Source organism: Aphis gossypii, chromosome 2, assembly GCF_020184175.1.
Source record: "Aphis gossypii isolate Hap1 chromosome 2, ASM2018417v2, whole genome shotgun sequence".
Classification (NCBI taxonomy): domain Eukaryota; kingdom Metazoa; phylum Arthropoda; class Insecta; order Hemiptera; family Aphididae; genus Aphis; species Aphis gossypii.
In genome coordinates, this window is record NC_065531.1 from 68,886,790 (window position 1) to 68,901,249 (window position 14,460).

Here is a 14,460-nt window from a genome sequence, read left to right on the forward strand (position 1 = left end):
TTATGAAAATTTATAATAAATCGTATTATTGCACTACGTGTTATCGCTATAAGTAAATTACGAATAAAGCATAAAACACTCGTCAAGTCTATAGGTTAGATTAGATTATAAAAAAAAAAAAACGATATATTAATGGTAAAACACAAATTATTATATTAAATAAATCCAATAATTGGACAATTATTGTCGTGCACGGGTCATAGCAGTTTTTTGCAATGCCCTATGACAACATTTACTTTGGTGACGGACGAGTGAGCGTCGTCGTCGACTCGGCCAAGGAGATCGTGGCCAACTCCCGGAAGATCCATCGTAACCTAGAATATCCAGATTCGGTTATTTCTTGCTTCCGTCTAGTCGACCAAGCGATTCGTCAGTCGACGCTTTTGCAGGAAAAACAAAACTACAACACTGCAGAGGGTCGTTAACGCGTCGTCCGACAAACGGGCAGAAGCGTCCCGTCTGGCGAAGTCGACGTGCCCCGGAATTGATTCGCCGTATACCGCGGGCGCATCGAGCAGGTGCCCGCGCGGCACATCGACGAATATGAGTCCGTGCGCCGCGTACTTTCCGTGCCAGGTGGCCGTGTGCCAGTGGTACGGTATGTATCACGGACAGCTGTACGTACACGTGTGCAACGTGTGCATCTCGACGTTTAGACTTCGGTGGGTAACGATAAATGATAATATTATCACGTCGAGACGACGTTACCCCATATTATAACTGTGCAGTGTAACAGACACCCACTAAAACGCGTTATATTAATATTATTAGAACGAAAAATAGTTTGCATATTTTGAATTTTTGGCATTTTATTTTTACCTAAAATACCGACAATAAAAGTAAAATAAATTTCTTTAATAGCAATTTAAAAAACAAAAATCGTATAATTAGCGTCGAAGACTCAGAACGTCTCCGGTCAGGTTCGTTTTTGGTTTCAACAATATTATTTCCCATTGAATTCGAATTTAACATTTTAACACACCTAATACACTCAATACAGTAACCTTTTTGACGTGCTGCTCTGCAGCAGAGTGGTACCCACTTTCCAACCTTTTTTTCATTTTTAATTTGCTGTTTATATTGTATCCTGAAAACACCGCGTAAGATATGCAACTCCGGATGTGTGTGCAAGACATAATATTATAATATTTTATCCTCAAATAAAGTAATATACTATAATATTTATTATGTATATATACTCACTTATAGACATGTGACACCAAAAACAATCGTCATCAACGTCTACTCTACGTTATTTTATTATTTTGTTTAATTACTTATAAACCTCTGAACACATTATGCGATGCATAAAGTATTATTTTAAGCGAAATACCACGCTGTAATCAAATATTTAGAGCATGATGGTATAAATGCGATGTCAACTGATAATCATTTTTGTAAAACGTGAACACTGAACACACTGTACCAAAAACAAAAACGTCATATTATTTATTTGCATCGGTCCGTATTGAAACGTTCAGTAATTACAATTACATATTATACCTATATATAATGAACTAGTTACAATGATAATGATCTAATATACATACATATATATGTATTAAATGATCTACGATATGAATGTTAAGGAAGAAAACTAAAAATTACAATTACTCTTACATAGTTGCGTACTTGCGTGAAATAAAGTCTGAATTCAAAGTTTGTGGTGGTATCGACCGTATTGTGTATGTTGGCCCCAAGAGTTCAATTAATAATTAGATAAGTAATTGTATAATATAATAATGATCAATAATAATGAATTATTTTACCACAGCAGTTAATGTATAATACACGGACACATGGTTTACGAGTTGACTTAATAATTTAGTTAACTGGGTTACTTTTTTTACGATCACATTAAAATATCGAGATCACAATATTAAATATTTACATTTTAAAATACTCATCATAATAATAATTATTATTACTTGGTTTGCGAGGTTTTTTCCATTTATTTATTTATTTTTTTTTTTATAGATTATGTACTCTAAACTTAAAGTTATTTGTATATTATTTATGTTATTTTATCGTTCGTGCCGACTAGAGCGTAGTATTAATATTGTAGTTGGGTGTATCTATGTGTTTTTAATTCTAACCTTGGGTGCAATAGTCTACGATATTCAATATTATATATTATAAGCGCGTCGGAAACAGATAAAGTATTATACACACACACACACACACATTTATATATATAATTAATTCGGTATGCATAATATAATAATGTCGTATTATAAAGATATCAGATACTGCAGCTGGGAAAACACATATGTAATATAGGTACGATAGTAGTGTTTTCTTTATATTTATATATATATACGTACTATATTATAATATTATACTATTGTATAGTGTAGATGATAACTTGTGACGTAAGAAGAGCTATAAATTATACATAAGTAATGTATAACACGACCCGAGTACATTGCAGTCACGACACCACAACGGTACGTTTTCGGACTTACTTCTAATTATTTTATAGGATTACGTATAATATTATTTTTGTTTATACTTTAGTTTTGTACCTACTTATAACAACAAGAAAAATATCAAAAATATTGCAAATTCTGTACACTAAACAATATTTTTAGTTTATCGTGAAAATTTGCAATTCAAAACATATAATATAAATAACCATTTTAATTAGAAATTACTATATTCAACTATACCTATAATAATAGTCAGATCGAACTTGATTTCTAAGTAAAGTATAAATTAATACACGAAGTAAGTTTATCGTGACATTATACGGTAAAATATAAGTTATTTTATACAAAATTATATTTTCAACACGCTATTCCTCAAGTTAATCGTTATAAGATGTTTTGAATAATTATTATTTATACCTGATTTAAACTTTAAAGTAAGTAGGTACCTAAATCGTATAATATTTTTTTGATTTCTTGCAAACACGCTTAATTGTTTAAATATACCGAACGTTTGATTAAAACTCCCTTTGTGAAAAAAAAAATCACTACGTTTGTTATTATTATAATATTATAAATAACAGTGTATGGAGACGATCCCCGCGGAAGCATATCGTATGCACACACACACTCAGTATACACACGATTTTGTTGCCGAACGCGTTTAACTCATTTGCGTGTTACACTAATCATCGAACCTCGCCCGATAGCATCAAAACTATATCCACGTGGCGTACATTACAGTGTATAATATATATATACATGTGTGTGTGTGTGTGTGTATAATTTATATAGCGTTATTATGCATACGTTTTTATAAATATATTATGCACACGCATATTATTATACGATTATGATATACATTGGGATTGCCGTCGACAACGAATATTCGGTTTGGTTCGTCAACCGACCCGATCGTTTTCGTATTTAATGCCGAATAAAGCGACGATTGCAATGTGCACAATGTGCATGTTACTATATTATAATAACAAGTATGTAAGTAGTAACAGACAGTAGCGGTAATAAGACATTATTATACCGACGACGTTTTATAACACGGTGAAGTGATGCAAAGAAACGGAAGCAATGGTATTTCGCTTATTAAAACGTGCGACGCCCGTATTAACCGTTGATATATTATTATGTAGATGTAATACGTCGTATTATTAGTACAGTTTAATCTATGATTTTCGTCGTTCTCATTGTAATTTACCGTATTATTCGTTTTTAACTCGTTGCACGATTTGGATTTTTTTTTTTTTTTTTATTATTGGCCTAGTTTTACATCAGAGAATCGTTATATATCGCAACCCGTAATTAAAAATACCACGATCAATCGACGACAACATAAAAATAAATTAATTTTTTATGAGATTATAAAAAAAAAAAATGTACACCGGACATCACCATGATATCGCTGTGTGTGTATAATATTTATACCACAAAATATGTGTATATAAGAATAATACGATATATTATATAGTTATGAAAAACGTTTATATAATATATATACTAAATAATATTGGTAGTATACATAGCTGAAATCACTTTATAAAGTATATCTGCAGTGGTACATGATATAGACAAATGGCTGGTGTGAGATGTTGGTGCTTTTTTTACTTACCGTCTCAACATGTATATCATTATTCATTGTGTTTAACTAACAGTTTTATACCGAGCTATTGCATATATTGATATATTCCTATATATATAGATATATTGCAATTATAAAATAATTAATTTTACTATAGCAGGTTGATTAAATTTTTTTCGAAATTATTGCATTTATTATTTATTTTTAGTCGATACTGTAGGACTGTGTGAATAGGTCCGTAGTATAAATAGAAAATAATAAATCTAAATATTTTAAAAATATTATTGTGAATGTAAAGTGTAATAATAAACTTAACAACTTTTTTATATATAAAAAATTTTCAAGTACCGACGAATATTATTTTTGAATTACAACAAAATTGTTATTCGTTGTTTAAATATCTAATTTAGTTTTAATGACAACTTTAAGGCACATTATATTACATTTTACAACTTTTTTAGTGAGTGAAAATGTTTTTACGAACATTTATGAATATAAACTAAAAAAAAAAAAAAATAGAAACTTTAAATTTTTAAAAATAGCTTAAAAAGAATTAATTTATTAATGTTATATTTTTTACAATGTATAAAAAATGTTTATAAATATTTTAAATCGGTATCTATAGGTATATATAGTTAATTTATTTTTGAATTAGAACAAAAAACAAAATAAATTTTGTAGGTAAGAGGATTTCTGTGAAAATTCTCGTTTACTTATTTTTTTTTCTGTTTTCCCTAGTTATTTTGAAAATGCCCAGCATTTTTTACTTTTGACATCCCCAATCAAAGTTGAAAATTCAATCTGAAAAACACATCATTGTAAAATCTATTCGCATTTATCGCTCCGCTCAGAGTCTAAAATATATTTAACACAAGCGTAACTATGAAATCATTTTAAAGAAAATGTGTTCTTGTTAATCAATATAAGAAATTTTCAAAATAACATAATGATTAAACAAAATTGAATAAGCAATTAGGTGGTCGTATGCCGGAAGAGGATAGAATGTTTAAGCAAGCCTTTTTATAATAATATTGACGCGATGACAACCTATTGTAAGGACCTACCTTTAATACATTATACATTTAATTTTTTTTTAAGGTTTAATATTAATACAATAGCTGGTACTATGTATACGTAATTAAGTCATTAGACCATTTAAACGAAACAGAAAACAATTTTCAGTGTATTTTTACGTGTTATTTGTTATAATACCAAATATATTTTTTATCTTTAAATTTGATTTATAACCGGCGTTCTATACATATTTCTGGAGATTCGGAATGATTTCAATAACGAAATTTTAATACTTTAAACCTCATCCTATATAATATTAGACAAGACTGGGCATGATGATAATATATCTTTATTCAACTATGTTATATTTGAAGGATATTATATGTATTTCAAAAAAAAAAAATTGAATCAAATGATCTTGGCATTTCTCAGAACTAAAAATACGTGATACTGTAGTGGAAAAAAAATATAATAATGTTTTCCACGATTTTTCTACAACACGATATCGTGGTGATTTTGAAAGGCATTTCATCGGTTAGTTTTAATTTCTACGGTAATGTTTACTATACAGAGTAGGCCACCGTAATGTTTCCAGTTTTCCGTGATAGCTGTATGAGAATTGGGCTTCCTGTATTATTAATTTTTGGCTATGTCATAGAATTTAATAGGATTTCCGTCACCGTCGTATATCGTCAAAGAATCACTTGAGAACCCGCCGAAGCCGTTACCCCTGTTCCGCTCCAGTGAAGAATAAAATCAGAGAAAACATAAAACGATTTAAATTATATTACAACGATAAAATGTGTATAAAAACTTAATTTTATAACAGTTGTGGTAATACACGTATATTTAGCGGATTATCCACTAAATTCTATAAAGTATAGTAAATTTAACAGTAAAAGCTGATATCGGTTATGAAATACTTGTAATATCTTAATAAGTATTATGAGATTATCGTTGTAATATGAAACATTTGTCATTCACATCGGTAAGTACCGCGTAACGCTTACTCGTTAGATCCATTCGCGTATAAATGTACGTACGTGTACGTATTTGTTTTGAACGAATAATTAATAAAAAAAATATTGCACCGTAAGATCGGACGTCATTTTATCATATCTACGCTACGTACATCCACTATACCCGTGATGAAGAAACACGTTACCCTATGGTTTGCGTGTTAAGTTCAAATAGGATTCGCTCTTCTTCCCACGACTTTACTCTGACGCTGTCGTTGTCACTGCGTCGTGTGACAAAAAAAAAATAAAAACGGATAATTTAATAATCAAAACGCGCCCCCGTTTAGCCTTATATAATGCTATTATGTATGTGTAGCACACGAAATATTCTGTTCTTAACTGCGCCACAAAGACGAGTATACGGATTAACGCGAGCGTCTGCCCCTCGTTGTACGTTTAGCGGGGAGAGGGTGGTGTTGATTTTTTTTTTTTATTCTCTTAACGCCGTCGATTTGTCGGCGACGGTGGGAATCGTCGCGGTGTATATTATATAAAAAATAACAACAATAATGGAATAATATATATTTTTATGTATACATAGGTACACCTACCGCGCGCTCGGTGCAGGTATTATACACGCGGGGCTGGAGACTCAAAGCACGGAGAGTTCGTCGTCATAATAATGTGTATAAAGAGGCGGAAACGTTCGAGTGCGTTTAATAATGATAAAGAAATAATAATAAAAAAATTAGAAAAAAAAAACAGGGGAAGAAGGCGGCAAAGAAAAAGAACACACATAACAACACGAACGTAATAATACTGAATGCCGCGTCTAAACAGCAATATTAGTAGTAAGTAGTAGTAGTAGTAATAGTAGTAGTAGTAGTATAGTAGTAGTAGTAGTATAGTAGTAGTAGTAATAGTAATAGTAATAGTAGTAGTAATAACTTACAGTAAGTGTATGTGTGTGTGTGACTAGTATACTCCTGGTTACCCTGGGCCATATAATTATCTCTAACGTTTCCCATTGTTCTGAACGGCCGCGTTTCTTCCTATATCCTCCCCAACACACAAGCGCGCGCACGGTGTGTCGGTTTCAGTGCAAAGGAGCTCGTCATAACCTTATCAAGGTCATTCATCGGGACCATACGAAATTATACTGTTAAACAAATAACAGAATAAAACAAAACAAAGCGAGTGATTATCGAATGTGGATTTGGTTTTTGTTTTATAGTTTAGGTTATAGCTGCATAACATTATGTGCGGGCGGTTACGTAAAAATCCTCACACGCACTCGAGTTTTAGACTCGTACATAGACCCATTATCAAACGATAATTAACGTGATTGTCTTATTACGCTAGTAAAAAAATACATATTTGAGCAGACATTTTAATTAGTAAGATGGGTTCAGGATGAATATACTACGCCGAGTAAAACCGCTTAAATTGTTAACTATTTCAAAAATGTCACTATATTTTCACACTCGAGCTCTTTCGTGAACAGAATCTACTACTACATCGGAGTATATCATCATAAAGAATTGATAAAAAAAAAAAAACGTTGAACGATGTTAAGGAAGAAAATCGTACAAATTTTTTTAGATTTAAACATTTGAGACATTATTGTGTACACAGTTTTAATTTATTATTATATAATAATTATTAGAATACCGTCAACTATCATAATAATTCATAGCATAATATTCACGCACAATAAAGATAATATATCCCCGGAAAAGATTTTCATTAAACAACGTCCAATCCAGTCCGTTCCGTATATAATATATAAAATAATTGTACTTTTCATAACAATTTTTTTTTAATTGTACAAACAACAATAATTATTAATAATTCCCACGGGTTTGCGACATTGCTGAAGTAGAGGTAAAAAACGGTTTTGGTTTGACGTGTATAATATAATATAGGGAAACAATCTTCGCTTCGAATTTGCAAAAATATAAATATATTAAATACATATAATATTATTATTATTATTATCGTTTCAACGTGTAGAACCAGTGAAACACGTTCAAACTTACCTATGTTGTTACCGACATAAAATCGCACTTCTGATATTTAATTATATGTATAGTTTATAATATATGCACAGGTGGTAGGGAAGTTGGTAGTTAAAAACAATAATGTTATCATTGTGATTTTTGGAACAGGAAAAGTATTCGGTAAACAAGGAATATCATGTCAGTTTAATTATTGAATGATAAAACACCGCTAAGTATAATATTTATTATATGTTATATTATTATTTATCGCAGTATATTTAATATTTATAGTAACGTAAAAGTGTATTATAACCACTTGGGCACCTGAAAAATATTTTAAATTGTTATACTAAATAATTTCAGTTTGAAATTTAGTTTTTATTTACAAAACAAAAAAAAAATAATGATATAATGTTAGAAAAATATATTATAGTGATTTTATGAGAATGGACGGTATATAGTATATACTAACGTATTAAGGCAATACGAATTTAATTCACCTTAATTTGATACGATAATATATTATCTACCGTCCATTGGACATATTATTAAGTATATCGATTGATTTTGTTCACAGTAAACATTAATTATCTCGGAAAATATTAAAATTATAGAGATTTACTATGTTACATAATTTAATCATTGCAAAACAATATTTTTTATGATTTTTTTTTTATCGTTTTTTACTACTTTTTTTAACGAGAGCGTACAATTAAAGTTTTCAATTCCATTGTAATAATTCCATATGAATATTTTCTGAGAATTTCAATGTATAAAAATTAAATTTCAAACGAGTAATAAGTATTTAAAGTTGGATGAGTGCGGAGAGAATATGGACCAACATTTTATGGTGTGTGCATGTGAACCACTCAGTAAAAAAATACCTATAACTAATTAACTATTAAATTAAAATACAATTTTTATACAATGAAATTCTCAGAAATATATTCTAATTTTCCTAATTACACCATAAGGATGTATGCAGTCTTTAAAAAAAAGTAAAAACTTAAAAAATATGAAACATTTTCAAATTATGTAAAAAAAAAAAAAGTTATTTCCGAAAATGTTTCCGCTTTTAAAGATAATGAATGTTTTTGCTATTAAAAGAACATACCAACAGCGAATAATTGTATAATGGCTATAAATTTTATTATTATTTTTTTTTTTTTGGTAAATGAAGAAATATATTCAAAAAAATAAACATATTTTCGCCTCAACAGTCGGTGGTCACGACCTTCGTATTATTATTATTATTATTATCATTATTACTGTCGTGCGTTAAGTTGCTTTTATTATTTTCACGATAACTCTGCAGCGCAACGACAATTATAACGCTGCATGTACATATATAAACGTACCTATATACTATACGTATCTACCTACTGAGTGTATATGTATATGATATTATTATAATATTGTGTTACTCCTCCGCACAGACGAGCGTGTGTCTAGACGGTTTTCACAGTGCACTCGTCCACTATCCAAATCGCGCGTGTATGCGTGCAGTATGCTTTAATAATAATACGCTGGTGGTATTATAATATTCCGTTGCGCTATATCACGCGGTCGCCCGCGCTAGTGCCAAATATCAAGGGAGACGAGATTTTTTTTTTTTTTTTACGAACGAAATAGAAACATAATAAATAGGTAATGCGTAAAACTGGTCAAAAACCATACAGGAAACCCGTTAAATGTAAAAAGAATCTAAAAAAAAAATAAAAAAAACGTTCACTATATCCTCGTGCAAACGGTTTGTGTAATAATCCTATGATAATAGTCTTCGTTGCATTCAAAACGGAACGACTTTAGCGCATGGTGTCTCGCGTACGAATTTCGTAACACACTCGATTTGCGGGCACTACACGGGTTTTGACGTATCACGAATTTCACGTGATCCGTGGTCAAGAAATCGATTTTTAAATTATCTTTTCTTTTTTTTTTTTTTATCGCGAATGTTAAACGAGGTTTTAATTTTAATTTTTTATATTTCCATTTTTCCGTCCGTTTAACGTAGGTATAATATACATGACATTTTGATGACTCCCGAAAACTTTTCGAATTCGATGACCGTCCAAAAATACCGAACGGTGACCCCCATAGTGTAAACAATATTTCACGCGCAATGAAGACGCGACAAACGTTTTCTGATACGTACTTTTTTCTCCGACCGACGGACGTACGAGCGAGCCGTACTCCGTCTGTTTTGTCTCTAAATTACGGACACACGAGTGTTTACATTACGACCGTTGTCTATATTGTATTATTATTGTTATTATTATTATTCGATTTTACGTTTTACAAGTGCTTTACCGAGCGCATACATCACATACGATGCATGTATTATAATATTATTAGTCATATACATGTATGATTATGCGTGTGTGTGTGTATATACACGCCAGGATTCCACACACAACCCGCGCCGCCGTCGGATCTCGGACTAATCGATTGGTATATTATAATATATACGAAACATAATATAAGTATATTATAACACGACGATGTGTACTTTTGTCTCGTTGACAATATTTATCGTGAGAAATATGATTATCGCACAATCATTACGTGCACACGTGCGCGCGAGGACGAAAACCAATTTATATATCATATAACACACGATATATGTATTGTACATATATTGTACATGTACTGCAGAACACACGTACCTATTTAGTTATTCGTTTAAAATAATACAGTGCATATCATGCTTATTATTTGCAGCCTTGCGGGGAAAGTCGAAACAAAACGGCACGCGCGTACCTATGTTTTGATAAAGAGAATATTATGTACCTGAGCTATAATAAAATTTACGAAATATCATAAATAATGGGTTGGTACTTTTTCGAGACTATCCCTAACTAACGTAACCTATCCCTTTTAAAATAGAGCTAACTCATACCGCGCGATGTCAGTACTATAAATAATATTATCATAATATCTAAATTGCCGGTCGCAATTAGGTTAGGTTGGATGATCATGAATGATGTAGATTATAGAGCCCATATTATATTATAGATATTTTTTTTTTACGAACGCGCTACTGCAGCGGTTAGTCATGTATTGTTATATCCCTCTATTATAATATTTTGTATAAACGGGTACGATATGAAAAATCACAAAATACGATTTGTGTGTCAATTATTATGATAATTCAATCGATCCGCGGACGGATACAATCGTCGCGCGACAGAGAAGACAGTGGCGAACTAGACGGATAAAATGTTTTACCTAATGATAATAATAATACGTATATAGGGTACCGCCGCGCGAGTGTCGACACGAAAACAGTGGCGCGCCCATCTGGATCATTATATTATTATATTATTTTATCAATCGGTAACTAGTGTTATTTTTCTTCCACCTTTTGGCACTTGATTTTACCTGAGCGCACCCGAAATTAATGGACGACCGCACACGTCGTCAGAAATACGATTGTATCGAACACGTAATGTGTCTCGGTCAGAGGGCAAGACTCGCCGTGGGTGCGATAAAAAACTACCCTTATAAATAAATTATGATATTATATTTATTTGTATACGTATAATATATTACGAGTTACGTCAAACGTGTACGTGATTTCCAATCCCTCGCCAGATAGATAATACTATCGATTCAATACGTCTGTGAAAATGACGTTTTATTGGAAGAGATCGCTAAAATGAAAACAAGCGATACACAGATACATTCCGTCTTTATTATATTCACATACTATTAGAATAAAGACCGCTTCACGGCTATAATTTAAAATTTATTATGTTTAGACCATATTATTATGGTGTATATAGAGACCTAGTTTTAAAATTATAATATTATTATGTATGAAAAAATCCAAACAAAACTTTGATGAAAATTTAGCCGCGTGATCGGTGAAAGTTGTATTCTCGTAGAAAAATGTAATCGTTTCTCAGTATTTTCATTATTATTGTTTTGTATACCTAATATAGAACATGAAAAACAGTGTATTAACTCTTGACCCACCTGAGGGTTGTAATCGAGTTCTTTAATAATAATATTTTTGTGTGTATGTCTGTGTTTTTAATTAGGTATTTAGTTTTTCTTTTTATATGTATCGAGTATTTATAATTATTTTTACAGTTGAACATTTACATTATTCATGAGGACAGGCTGGGGAAGATGTATAGCAAAACAAATTATTACTAGCGCAAATTATTCTAAGTGTGCATCTCGGTTTAGATTTAAAAAACAACACTATAATATATATATAAATTATATTTTAGTGGTCAACAGCAATAATGTATGTACAATTTGCGGACAGACTAGTTGACTTTCACGTCTGCAGTTGTGCACGCCAAAATGGTATAATGTTTACAATAAATTACATCATCCAGTGGCGGCGCTTAATCTAATCGACTGTACATCTGTCCGAAATAAAGCACAAATTGTATAATTCGTTAAAAAAACTGCACGATTGTTATTTATAACTCTGTAAAAAGTTAATTTTTTCAGTAACATTATAACATTAAGTTTCATACAATTATAATATATAATAAGGCTGCAGAATAAATGAAAAATGAATCGAAGGCAATGTCAATTAAAAACTTATATAAAAAAAAAAATTAAAACCGTATCGTACATAGAGTTAGCGTTTCGACGGTATCACACGATTGAAAATATACAATGTTTTTGGTCATTGGCTACCCCGCGTAACATAATATCGTGTCGCAGCCGTCGCCGCCGCCGAGGAAACGTCCAAAAATAGTCGTTAACCATTCCTAGCTCCTCCGGCGCACCGCGGCTTACTCGAGACGACGCGAAAACCCGAGCCGCGGCCGTCGAAATCTGTATAGGTTATATTATTATTATAATGTATTGCGTTATTATTTAATTCGATAAAAATCGTGCGATCGGTAAGGTTCGGTAAAGCTTCTCTCGCTGGTTTAAAACGCGCGGATCCTAACGATTTGGCAGCCAGACGACGACAGCAACAGCTACTTGTGGTCCTATCGGATTTGGAAAAATCGTCAAATATACTAATATTTGAATGTATATGGAAAAACGCGCTTACCCGGGAACGTTCTACCTACGGTATAAAAAAAATTAAACGTACGATTATTACTATAACATACGAGTATTATTTTATTATATAATATTTATATATTATGAATATTACTCAGATCTTTCTGGCCGTGTCTACTCGCGTACATCACGCGTGCGTAAAGTGGGCACTCGTGAGCGATTTCGTAGTCGGAAAACCTACTGACTCATATTATCGCAGAGACAGACGGAGGAAAGAGAGAGAGGGAGAGAGAGAGAGAGAGAGAGATAAAGAGAGAGGGATATAAAAAGAGAGAGAGACACATTCACGTAGAATGAGTGAGAGAAAGAGAGAGTGATGATGAGATAGGGAGAGCGATAGAGATAAAGCGAACGAGACGAGCCGGCCGGAGTCGTCGTCGTCGTCGCTGCCGCCGTCGTACAATCGTCCGAAAATAGATGATTTGGCCGCGTTCCACGCAGGAACGTATATACGAACGGCGTTCCGCGCGGCGTTAAAAACGGCGGATTATAATATTATATTCGTTTACGTGTATAGAAGTAATATTCTACTCTATCGGCCTAAAAGGTGTATCGGTAATTTTTTTTTTTTAATTCACGAACGTATATTTTGAGATTTCCTCATTAATAATATTATTGAAAAATTCGGTAGCCGATATGCGGAAAATAAATTAAAGGACACATGCAACGAGTTTTCCACAAACAGTAATAATATGGACGTAAAATCGTTTTACGGTTTTACTATTTATCGATCATTTTTTGTTGTGCTGATGGGCGCGAGTGAGCTGTCTTGCAGTGGTGAAAAGTGTTCTAAACACTTTTTGAACTAAAAATCGACTAAAAATCGCGAACTCGGAGAAGTTGGATTAGGCGAAGAAACTGAAGAAAATTACGGAATATAGTACGCACTATAATACAGTTGTAGGTGTGTGACTTTTAAATTGATGTCTATGAAATGCATTAGCGTGAGACCTTCAAGTAGTCGGACAACTCCAAAATCATAATACGATAACGTAGAAACTGTGCATGTAGCATCAGAACCGTGTGATGTTAGCGTTTGTATTAAATGCGAATCGTCCTATATTTAAATCTTAAACAATAAATAGTATATACATTGTACAAAACGAAGTGTATAATACGTGTTTGAACGTGAAAAATTTTAAACTATATTATTGGACTTAACTGAAATATCGTGAAAATGGCAACGTACGTGTACAAATTATGTCGTTTACATTAAGTTTGATAGAGGGTACGTCACTTTATTACTATAAAGCGGTCAATACTTTCGTTGAACGTACATTTTCAATTTTCTACATGTAATGCACGAATTAGCGATCGCAATACGATTAGTATTCATATCCTCTTAATTTTCTAAACAGTTATTTTCATTTCGAGAATTTTTCACACCCCACCTTCGTATAGATTCCGCACACAAAAACCTCTAGACCACT

At 32.0% G+C, this 14,460-nt stretch overlaps 1 protein-coding gene across 6 annotated transcripts in view; it reads right to left on the bottom strand.

Annotated features, from left to right (window-relative positions):
- LOC114126072 (protein vein) overlaps positions 1-14,460 on the bottom strand; it is a 72,219-nt gene that overhangs the window by 55,944 nt on the left and 1,815 nt on the right. The window lies entirely within an intron of this gene.